The sequence below is a fragment of the Balearica regulorum genome, chromosome 6, assembly GCF_011004875.1.
Source record: "Balearica regulorum gibbericeps isolate bBalReg1 chromosome 6, bBalReg1.pri, whole genome shotgun sequence".
Lineage (NCBI taxonomy): Eukaryota > Metazoa > Chordata > Aves > Gruiformes > Gruidae > Balearica > Balearica regulorum.
In genome coordinates this window covers 9,163,394-9,173,652 of record NC_046189.1, presented here as the reverse complement: position 1 = coordinate 9,173,652, position 10,259 = coordinate 9,163,394, and positions in this window count along the sequence as shown.

Below are 10,259 nucleotides of genomic sequence, written 5' to 3'. Positions count from 1 at the left end.
CATCCTCCCTTCTCCATCCTTTGGAAGGAAAGCCCTCAACACAGCAAAGAAGAAAACAGGTCAAACCATAGCAACTGCTTAAATATGCTTTTTGCCTTCTTTTTGGAAGAGAAATTTTAGCAAGGACCCTGAGGTGGGAGCCCAAGGAGGGACAGGCTGCATCCCACCCTGCCTGGAGGAAATGTAATCAGCAAAGCCCCTGGAGAACAAGGGTCAGCTGCTGCCCCCCTCCCAGCTGTGCCACCACCACCGCTTTGATTTCGGCTGGCGAGCTAAATGTGAAAAAAACAAACAACAAACCAGGTAAAAAATGAACGTATTTGGTTCTGTTCACCAAGCAACAAAAGTTTGGTGTGGGTATGACAACTGGGACTCCAGGGTTGATCCGCAGAGCAAAATGGGCCTTGTGCCTTGTCTTTCTTCTTTGAAATACTTGTAAAGAATAGTTTTAAAGGATGGTTCTTCTGTTTTCTATTTAACAATGGAAAGAAAAAACAAACTCAGCGGTTTTGCCCTCAACCACAAAGACTGCAAATTTATTTTGGGAGAAAGCAAAATGGCATCTCTGAGCCTAACACATTCAAGGCTCCAAGCGCTCCAAAAATAAACCCAAGCATCACAAGGCAGGCGGCACTGTAAGCAGGCTCTGTGCGGGGATCGCCTGCCCCTGTCAGAGCAGATTTCGTGAGGCTTTATAGCAAAGTCGTCTGGTGAGGACTCTGCTGCCTAATCTGCAAAGCGTACCTGATATTGCAGGAAGAAATCTTGGATGTACTCAGTATTCACACTGTCAGACTGGGGCTTCGTAGGGCATCGGGAGCCCTTTCTAAAGAGCTTAAGGAAAAGGGATTGGGGAAAAAAGGAAAAAAACAGGGAATAAAATACAGGATGACATTTCTATAGATGTAATGGCTAACAAATGCCTTACTTGTTACCTGTAGAAACATGCCTGTTGAAAAATACTGGATTAGTTGTCTCCCAGTATTGGAGGCTCTACTGGCACAAGGTAAACACCGTCCCTATGGTGGAAAATTGGTGGGGTTTTGTTCCAGCTACGGAAATGCATCATTTCAGGAATTAATACTCAAAGTCAATATAATGCTATATTAGGTTATACAATACACATGGCATTTCCGGAGTAAATCGGGGTTTATACGATGCAAGCAAAGGGGGGAAATTCTCTAACCACCACTGAGGAGCCAGCTCATTGGAAAAGCCCTGTTTTACAAGGTTAATTTGTCATTATCAAGTCAGTCTTGGTAGAAGCTCTTTGATGTGGGTCTTGCACTCCTGGAAGTTACCATCACTTTACAGGGACAGGGTGTCTACCGGCCCCAGGTGTGATCGGAGCATCCCGCCCCTTCTCCTCACAGCCCAGCGGTCGGCACAGCGTCCCTACCCCTGCCAAAAGTCCAGAGGCGAGGATCCCCACTGCAGCCCGGTGCGAGGCCAAACCGCAGAGCCCCCGGACCCTCACGATTTACTCCCTTTGCATTACTGAAGGAGAGCGGGGTGGTTTTGGGGTGCAGAGGTTGGCTCCGGTGGAGCAGCTGGCTCATGAGCCAGGCAGTCTCTACTGCGGGGTCTCCTCGGCATTCTCTCTCTTGAAGTGTAGGAATGATGATGCTGTTGTTATGGGGAGATGTTAATAGCGATATCTAGACAAGCAGTGTAATTTCAGATGCTATGTTAAGGCCGCATCCCACAAATATCTGTGCTCCTGAGTAGGGTGGTGAATAGATATGCATATGTCTCTGTGGGAGCACTCCCCTGACTCGCTTTTTACCCTAAAAGATGGTGAAATAAAAGGTACTGTCACCTCCACTGCAGCTCAATACTTAGGCTTTGTGGAAAAACAAAAGCAAATCTTTACATTCGGCAGAATGGCTTGGGGGGTGGGGGGGAGGTGTTACCAGCATCCCCTGGCCCCTCTGCGGCCAGACCCAGGGCTGTCGCTTTTCCTGCTCCGCTTTTCACCCGAGCTTTTCTATTTAAGAACAGCGTACACTCATTAATTACTACTCTGAGCAGTGTGATGGATTGGGATGTGTTTGGGCTTTGCAGGGGGGGGAGCAGGGAGAAACAGCGGTTCGGTGCGACGCAGCTTTCGCCATTTCTGCATCTCTCCCCCCTCGCTCCGGCAGAAAACAACAGCAGCGACAAGCGGGGGCGCAGCATCGCCCGCTGCCTGCTCCCACTCGCGTCAGGAAGAAAACAGCCTGCTCTCCGTTCCTCCTCGCTTGTGTCGGCTTCCAGCAGCACGACAGGCTTCCAGCGAGGCAGGGAAGTCGTGTCAGCCGAGCAGGTACACCTCTGCCTGCATGAGGAGCTCACAGATTCAGCATCCTATTGCTTCTTTTTCCCAGGACGGGCGTTATTGGCGCGCTCGAAAGGGTAGCAAATTTTCCTCGCTACGGGATGAAGTTCACCTATAGGGAGTAACTAAGCCATGAGCAGAGACCGCGTGTCAGAATCACTTGCTATTTATTTCCCCGGATTTCCACAATACTAAGGCGGCGCCCATCCAAAAAGGCTCTGGGCTCGGTGCCATTATTTAAAACATGTACATCCGAAGTTATCCACCCCCCGGCAGCCTCACCCCCAGCAACACCCAGCTGTGATCTTCAAGGGGAAAAAAAAAAGGAAAAAAAAACCAGAGAGAAAAGCCAGACACAACCCCGGTGCCTCGGCTGTCACAGCCTTCTCTGGGAGGAGCAGGACCTCCCTGGAACACCCAGCTCCTCCTCTTGTGTCCTTCTGCAGCCGGCCGCTGAGCCGGGACATGGGGCTTGCAAACCCCAGCTTCGGCTATCGGCACCACCGCGGCCTTACCCTGCGCCTGGGCTTAGCTGAAGCCTCCTCACGTCCCCACGGGTCACAGGGATGTGGGTGGCAACGCCAAGAACGAGGACTTCTAAACCCTGGTTTCTGAGCAGTTAAATCAGGACGAGAGACCGTCTGCAAGCTGAGGGAGAGCTTTTTCTCGAGCCAGGAAAGGGAACGGTGCCTCTTAATATAGCAAGGGGAGTAATATAAAAAGAGTTTTCCCTATCTCCCACCTCCCATCCCTCCTACAGACTGACTTATTTTAGTGCCTGGCTACACCCCGGCACACAGAAAACCATTAGGGTTGCCAAACGCCTGTTTCAGGAGACAATTTACATACGCAAAATAATTAAGGTTTTATTCACTGCTCCTCACCCGAGCACCTGAGGCTAAGGCTGGCCAGAAACCCTGCTGACAGCTCCTGAAGTTTCAGCTAACTTCACCGGCTGGCTGGGAGCAGACTCTGACTTTTGGCTCGTTCCCCAAATCCCGGGAAGCTTCTCTGGTCCTGGCTATGCCTCCGAGCGTGCCGGCGGCTAGGCTGCAGGAGCGGGATGCTGCGACCCCACGTCGGGTCCCTGCCTGCCCCGGGAGCCTGTGAGGGGACGGGATGGGGGACGTTCGATGCGTGGTGGCTACGCGGCACCACGGCTGTTGGCAGCCTGGAGTCTGAGCTTGGGAGAGCGAGAGCCCAGCGCTGGTGGGCTAAGGAAACCTCCCCTCCTAGACAAGCTCTCTCCAGCACAGAGAGACGTTCCTCAAACCCATAAATTAAGACCACAAAGGAAGTTTGCACGCGGTTTTGGAAAACGCCTGAACAAGTAAGTCTCTCTTGGGAAGAAATCTTGCAGCTCCGCCGCTCTTTAATGGCCACCGGCACCCCCCTCCTAGCCCAGCAGAGCAAAGCTCTCACACGGTCCCCTGACCCGGGGCACGTCTGCAAGAGCATCGCTGCATCCCAGCCAGCTGCGCACCCAGAACTCCAAGCTAACGAGAGCCATTTCTAAATTTTTGGTCAAACTAAGTATTTTCCATCACAAAGGCACTTGCAACAGAATTCAGTTGTTGATGGAACATGAGAATTGATGAAAACTGTCACTTTATAAATGAAGGATTCTCCATTAAAAAAACCCATTCTTATTTTATGGAGTTTCCTTCTAATAATATTATTTTTACCTATTAAATTACATGTCTGAAGTAGTTATTGTATCGTGTCATATTATGACAAGAATAATAGTTGAAATATTCTCTTTTTATTTTCCATTACAATCACAAAGAGCAGCTGTTATCTGGTGCTATTTGAGACATCTTTTCTTTGTTCTAGATCAAAGTGACTCCTGTTTGTGCCCTAGCGAAGCTGTCAAACCGTTTCGTTACAACACAAACAGGAGCCACTTTGATCTAGAAACAAAGGGAAGGTAGTTTAATCAATATCAAGCCCAAACCACTCTTAATTAAAAAATAAAAAAAAATAGTTGAAGCTCTTATGTCATGTTATGGTGTGTCAGTAATTGTAAGACACGTAATGCGCTGCCTTCACAGATATGACATGAAAAGTTGGAATGGCAAAACATCCCTGTGCACTAACCAAATTTTGAGATACCCAAATGATTTTTCCTCAAAATTTAAAAAAAAATCAAAAATTCCAATTTACGGAAAACTGAAAATATTTGGGTTTGTTCTAATTCAGCAGCTACAGATGACATTTCATAAGAATCCTGAAATCTGATGAGCTTTATACCTCTATCACTAGTTTCACAAAACATCATCTTCAAATTACTTCTGCTAAAGCCTAACTGGTTTAGCAACGTGTTATCACACAAATTTGCTGAATTCTTTCTGAACTAGCAGATCTGTATCAAAAAAAACCCCACAGATTTAGTGAATCCAGAACACTTTGAAGGCACATTTCAGTTTCATCAAGACAGTCTGAAGACAAATAACCTCAGACTTTTCCTTACATTTATGATGCACTTATAGATTAAAATATCAACATAAAATAAAAATATTGTGCTAAAAATATCAACATTATTTTGGTACGAATTGCATAAAATAAAGTTTCGAGAAGGTCAAAAGACACTTCAGAATCTTTAATTTCACAGAAGATCACGAGTTTAGGGATGAAGTAATATTCCCCTGTTTTTCTCATCAGCTTTCATGGCCATCTCTTCTTCTGCACGGGGAAAGGAGAAGCCCCGTCATCTCCGCGGTGCAGAACCATTTCCGCGCTGGAGGCGGCAGCGGGAGAGGCAGGAAGGACCACGGGTTTGCGTTGTATTCTCCTCCGGAGAACAGAGCTCCTCAAGAAACCCCGTCTCCTGCCCCTGTCCTGCAGAGCATCGCTGCTTTCCCTGTGGTTTGCCGCCCCTCAGCCGTGATCGCTGCTTTTATTGACGCAAACGTAAAGCCGTGTGTTTTAAAGGACTGGTTCAGCACTTCAGGAGATGCAAAGCACAAGGGCTGGATATTAATGCAACTTGGCATCACAATAATTTTGGGGCTTTTTTTTTAATTAACGCTCTACCATATTAGAACAAGGAAACAGTTTTTCTTCTTTTATTACTACCCTAACCCTGAGCCAAGTATTAAATAAGATTTAATTTAATTAGCTCTTATATTCTCCTCTCTTGCAGGATTATTCAGTAACACAAGGTTCTTACCCAGCTCCCTTTCTCGCAGGCAGATAAAAATCCTGCTGATGGTGGTGGGAACACATCAGGCACCTAATTTACATGCAAGACTTGTTATTGGGTTATGAAAAGTAGAGAGATTTTTCAACCAGTCCTGCGGTTCACCTTTTGCTCTGCCGCGCGTTCACAAGCTGCTCCGCTCTATGTGCTCTTCCGCAGTACGTGGGGACGTCGCCGGTGTCAGACCCCGTGCCCAGCACCACGGGGCTCGTCCCACCTTTGGGTCGCTCCTGAAAAATTAAGGACTCGAGCTGTAGGTTTAAGGTTTATATGCTGGCATTGCCTCATCCTGCTGGCATCACTCCTCTCCCTCATCCCCAACTTTTCTCTGCATGAGCCAGTGTTCCTTACCCTTGTGTTTTGGAGGAAGGATCAGTGGTCCTAGGAAACACCTCCGGTCTCCTCTTTAAGTACATCCCTACTTGGATGCGGACGTCTGGCTTTTTCAGCCCCGCTGGGCTTTTGCATCCAAAAGACATCCTCCCAGCTCACTCATGAGACTGCCAAGCCACCAAAAGCCTTGCTGAAGACAAGGACTACAGCATCTATTGCATCCCCACACTTCACCATTGACAAAATGGAATTAACTGGGTGGCTGCTGCGCCCCAGCAGAGCTACAGTCAGTCTGTGGAGGGGAGGCTTCCACTGGGGCTGGAAGCCATGGAGTCACCGCTGTGTGCGCCCGAGGCAGAAACCGACCGAGCGGGACCTCGAGGGATGGGGCTGGCGGGACGGAGCTCCCCGAGGGACACAGCCGTATGAACACGGGTGGGAGCAGGAGCGAGCTCGAGTCTCGTCCCAAGCGGGAACAGCTGTGAAACGCCGGCCGTGCCTCCAACGCAGCCTCAAATGGTGCTCGCTCTGGGCAGCAAGCAGTGACAGCAGCTGCAAAGGATGCTGCTGGAGGGTTTGACACCGCCGATGTTTTGGCACCACTAACCATGGCTCGTCACCTTCGTCGGTGACCGGGAGCAGCAACAGCAGCAGCTGGGCAGCGCGGACTGGACCCAGCTTGATATTTTTGCTTTGGGTTGGGCATCTCATCCTTTTGAAGCAGCAATAACTAACCTAAATGTTGCGATTAATCACTTAAAATCAATGGACACTGACAGCCGCAGCTGGATGGAGCACGGAAAGCGACGCCTTTGCACGAAGCCCTTAAGAAGGAGCTGCACGGGGTCATGTCACAAAATCATCTTTGGGGACTAAGAAAGCGTGCCCTAAGCTTATTAGCTAGGCAGCGTCTGCTCCATGAAGCACACGCTTCTAGCTAAAAATGGAGTGTCACCCCAAAGCAGCAAATTACAGCAAACCCCAGAGCCTCAGGACAAATGCGCCCAAGGAGATGAGCAGTGCCCAGCTCTGAAGGTTCTGTTCAGTCCAGAGCAGAAAACCCATAAGCTGAGTCAGGCTGCTCTGCTGTGAGTCACATCCACCAATATCACGATATTCCTGCCTGCAGGCTTGCCTGAGTGGGGGCTAAACCCTGCCTGCTGCCTGCACTGCCCTCGGCATCCGAATCGCCCCATGCCTCCGAGCGCACCGCCTGCGGCAAAACCGAGAGCGATGCTCCAAAAGTAGAGCAAGGAGAAGCTTTGGCCACAAGCGGTATCTGGAGGAGACGTTGAACGGCAGCAGCTCTATGAGGGGAAGGCAGAGATTGATGGGGAGAGCAAGGAGTGGGGGGAGAAGCCTGGGCAGGCGTGGGCGTCTGGTCCAGGTACTGGCGACAGCATGTCGGGAGGCTTTCGAGTCTGCGAAAAGCACTCTGCGAAAGAAAAAAAAACATTCGAGCAGCGAGGTGAAAGGTCTGGAAAAAGCGGCGAGTGAGAGGGAAGGAGGAGGAGGAAACGTGGGCACAGAAGTAGGTGGTGCCACATAGCAAGTTTCTGATGTAGCCGGGAAAGGCATCCAGAGCTCCCGATTCCCAGTCCCACGCCTTCACCGGGAGACCATCTGTCCTCTCCCGGGGGGAAGGAGCCCCCAGGTCAGGCGAGAGCGCTTTCCTCATCCCGCGAAAAATAGCAGGCGGCGCCGAGCCTCAGCGCGGCACTGCTTCTTGGGGTTTCTGCTCCAGCAGCTCCGCTCCAAGCTAGGGCTGTGCCTGCCCGTACCCACTCTGCGGGAGAGCGGCATCCCTCCTCTGCGACCTGCTGTACTTACCTGCCTCCTCAAATAGTGGCTCAGCAGATGCTTTAAAAACATCAGATGATAGCTCTGATTTTTTTTCCTCCAGTGCACAGCCATAGCTAAACCAATTCCTCCTCTGGAACATGTTAAAGAGGGCTTTGGGTTGGGCTTTTGTCTAACGAAAGGTTGTCTTTCGGGAAGATAGACGTTCTCCCAAATTCTGTTGAATGCAGACTGTAGCGCAGAACAACCAACCAACCCAGTTTGGTGGTGGGTCTCTTTTTTTCTTCCATCCTGCCCCTATCCCTCCAGCCTTAATCCGAAGGAAAATTTTAACAATTCTGAATAGTAATTCTTTTTCACAGTATCATTTGTGGTTGTGAGAGCAGGCACAACGTTCACCCCTCTCCCTAAGTCCTGACGCTCAGGTGCCACTGGAAGAGGGCTCACAAGCAGCGTTGGGAATGCCTTTGGGCTTGTCTGTGCTGCTCAGCTGCAGCGAGGGCACGTCCCCAACACACTGACTTCATCCCCTGGAGCTGCCAACACCCCGCGGGTCCCCTGCCCTTGCCCTGCCTGCACTCGCCGCAGCAGGTACCGGTGCCCTGAGCCGTGGGAATGACCTGCAGTAGCTCTGGAGCGGGGAGGACATGGTGCGGATAGGTCCTTCAGAAGGGTGCCAACCTACCGGCATGATCAAGGGGAAGCATGCTGGTGGCCCAGGTGTCTCCTGTCATGGAGACCATGCAGCCCAGCACAGTCCAGGAGACTTCTCATCTTGATCATTAAAAAGCAACGAGATGTAGGGGATGCCTACATAGATGTTGGAGGACTGGATGCTCGCACTGCCAGGTGCACCCAGCCTCTCATCTTCAGGCTCCCCCTACGTATGTGAGGTTAAGCATCCAAAATCAGGAGACCATGAAATCGTTCAACAGTTCTGAAACTCAAGGTGTAGCTCGTCCACAAAGGCAGCGGCACCTCTGGTAGGTGGTTTAGCAGCACCTCGTGGGGTCGGGAGCAGGGTGAGCAGCGGCTGGTGAAGCACCCGACCTCTTTCTCAGCACGGCTGCAGAGCTGCCCAGAAGCCCTTGCCAACAACGCGTACTTCAAAGGGCTTTGCAAACATCACAGCCCGTGATGGAAGAGCAAAACGCTGCACGCTACTTTAACAAACGGGGACATAGCAGGGGGGTGGGTGGCTGCGCCCGGCCTCGCTGCCAGCCAGGGACAGACCAGAAGGAAGCTGGGTGACCTGAGACCTGCGTCCCCCCCACATCCCCCACCAGCAGCGCACCCTTCCTGGGGGCACGGGGGTGCCAGCAGCTCTGCACGCAGCCGCAGTGAGGAGCAAACCAAATCAGCCTCTCGCTATCCCATGGGAATGCAAACTTTTGACATTGTTTGAGAGGCCCCATAAAGGTAAGCTGTACATTTACATGTCTCTGCTTTCTCCCTGTGAAACGCAGGTGCCAATTTTGCTGTGTTACCAGTAATAAACTTTTAATGCCGCGTATTCAGGATCCCTCGTTTGCCCTGTAGAAAGTTTCTCTTCATGCATCAGAGTCAGAGAACAAAGCACGGGCTGTTTAGCCGCAGGATTTAACCACCTGTTGTAATACTTCGTTGATCTAATCTTTTGTTTTAATTAAAAGCCTTTCAGTTTGGTTTGCAGGTTTTTTTTCCCTCCCTGCACCGAACGCATGCTTGCCACCTGCTTCACCAGCTCCATCTCGGCCGTGGAGTTCACATCAAACCTCTTTGATTTCCCCCAAATGCGTAGAAATGGCTAGAAAAAAACCCAAAGCCACCCCAGCAAGCGTCCACCTGGAGACCCAGCACCGCCCAGCCAGTGCTCAGTACAGCGCAGGGTGAAATTAAACCGCTCCAGGTGAGCGAGGAGCCAGAAGGCGATTCCCACGGTGTCCGCTGCTCTTCAAGCCTGCTGATCTCTATCTGAGGGAAGAACTAAACAGCTTTCATCGGGAAATGAGATGGGACCCCGCTCCGAGGGCACCCAGGGGATTGTTTCGGACAGCAAGAGAAAGTGGTTTGCACGAGGATGAGATTTAAACTTGGTTTCAAGCACTGACATGAATTCTTCTCTATCTCGTAATTAAAACATCTACAGTTACATCAGAGATCTGCAATGGATGCATACTTTAAAATGGCCACTTTGAATATCACTCCAACTTCTTTTCTTCTGCAAATTTAAATAAAACCCAGACTCCACCAGCCAGCAGAAGTACTTTTTAGCCTTTTGAGTAGGTCCTTCCAGAAGAGGAAAATCAACAACCAGAAAAACAAGTTTTCAGGAGACACAAAGAGAAAACCCCAGCCACAGAGATGCCACCTCCACTGAAGCCACACACCCGTACCACCTTCCCCACGACAGTCCCTCGGCAAGAAGATACAATCCACTCTTCCCTCCATTTGCGATTCGTTGTTCCTATCAAGCTTTAAGCTTTTCTTATCTTTCTGAGAAGTGCAGCGATAACCCTGTAAAACCAGCCACATGCTTAACACACCAAAATCCCTGGCAAACTCTGTGTTCGCGCCGTTTCTGGCAGTTCACTTTTCAGCGCTAGTGATACAGCAGGGAATCCTACGCAG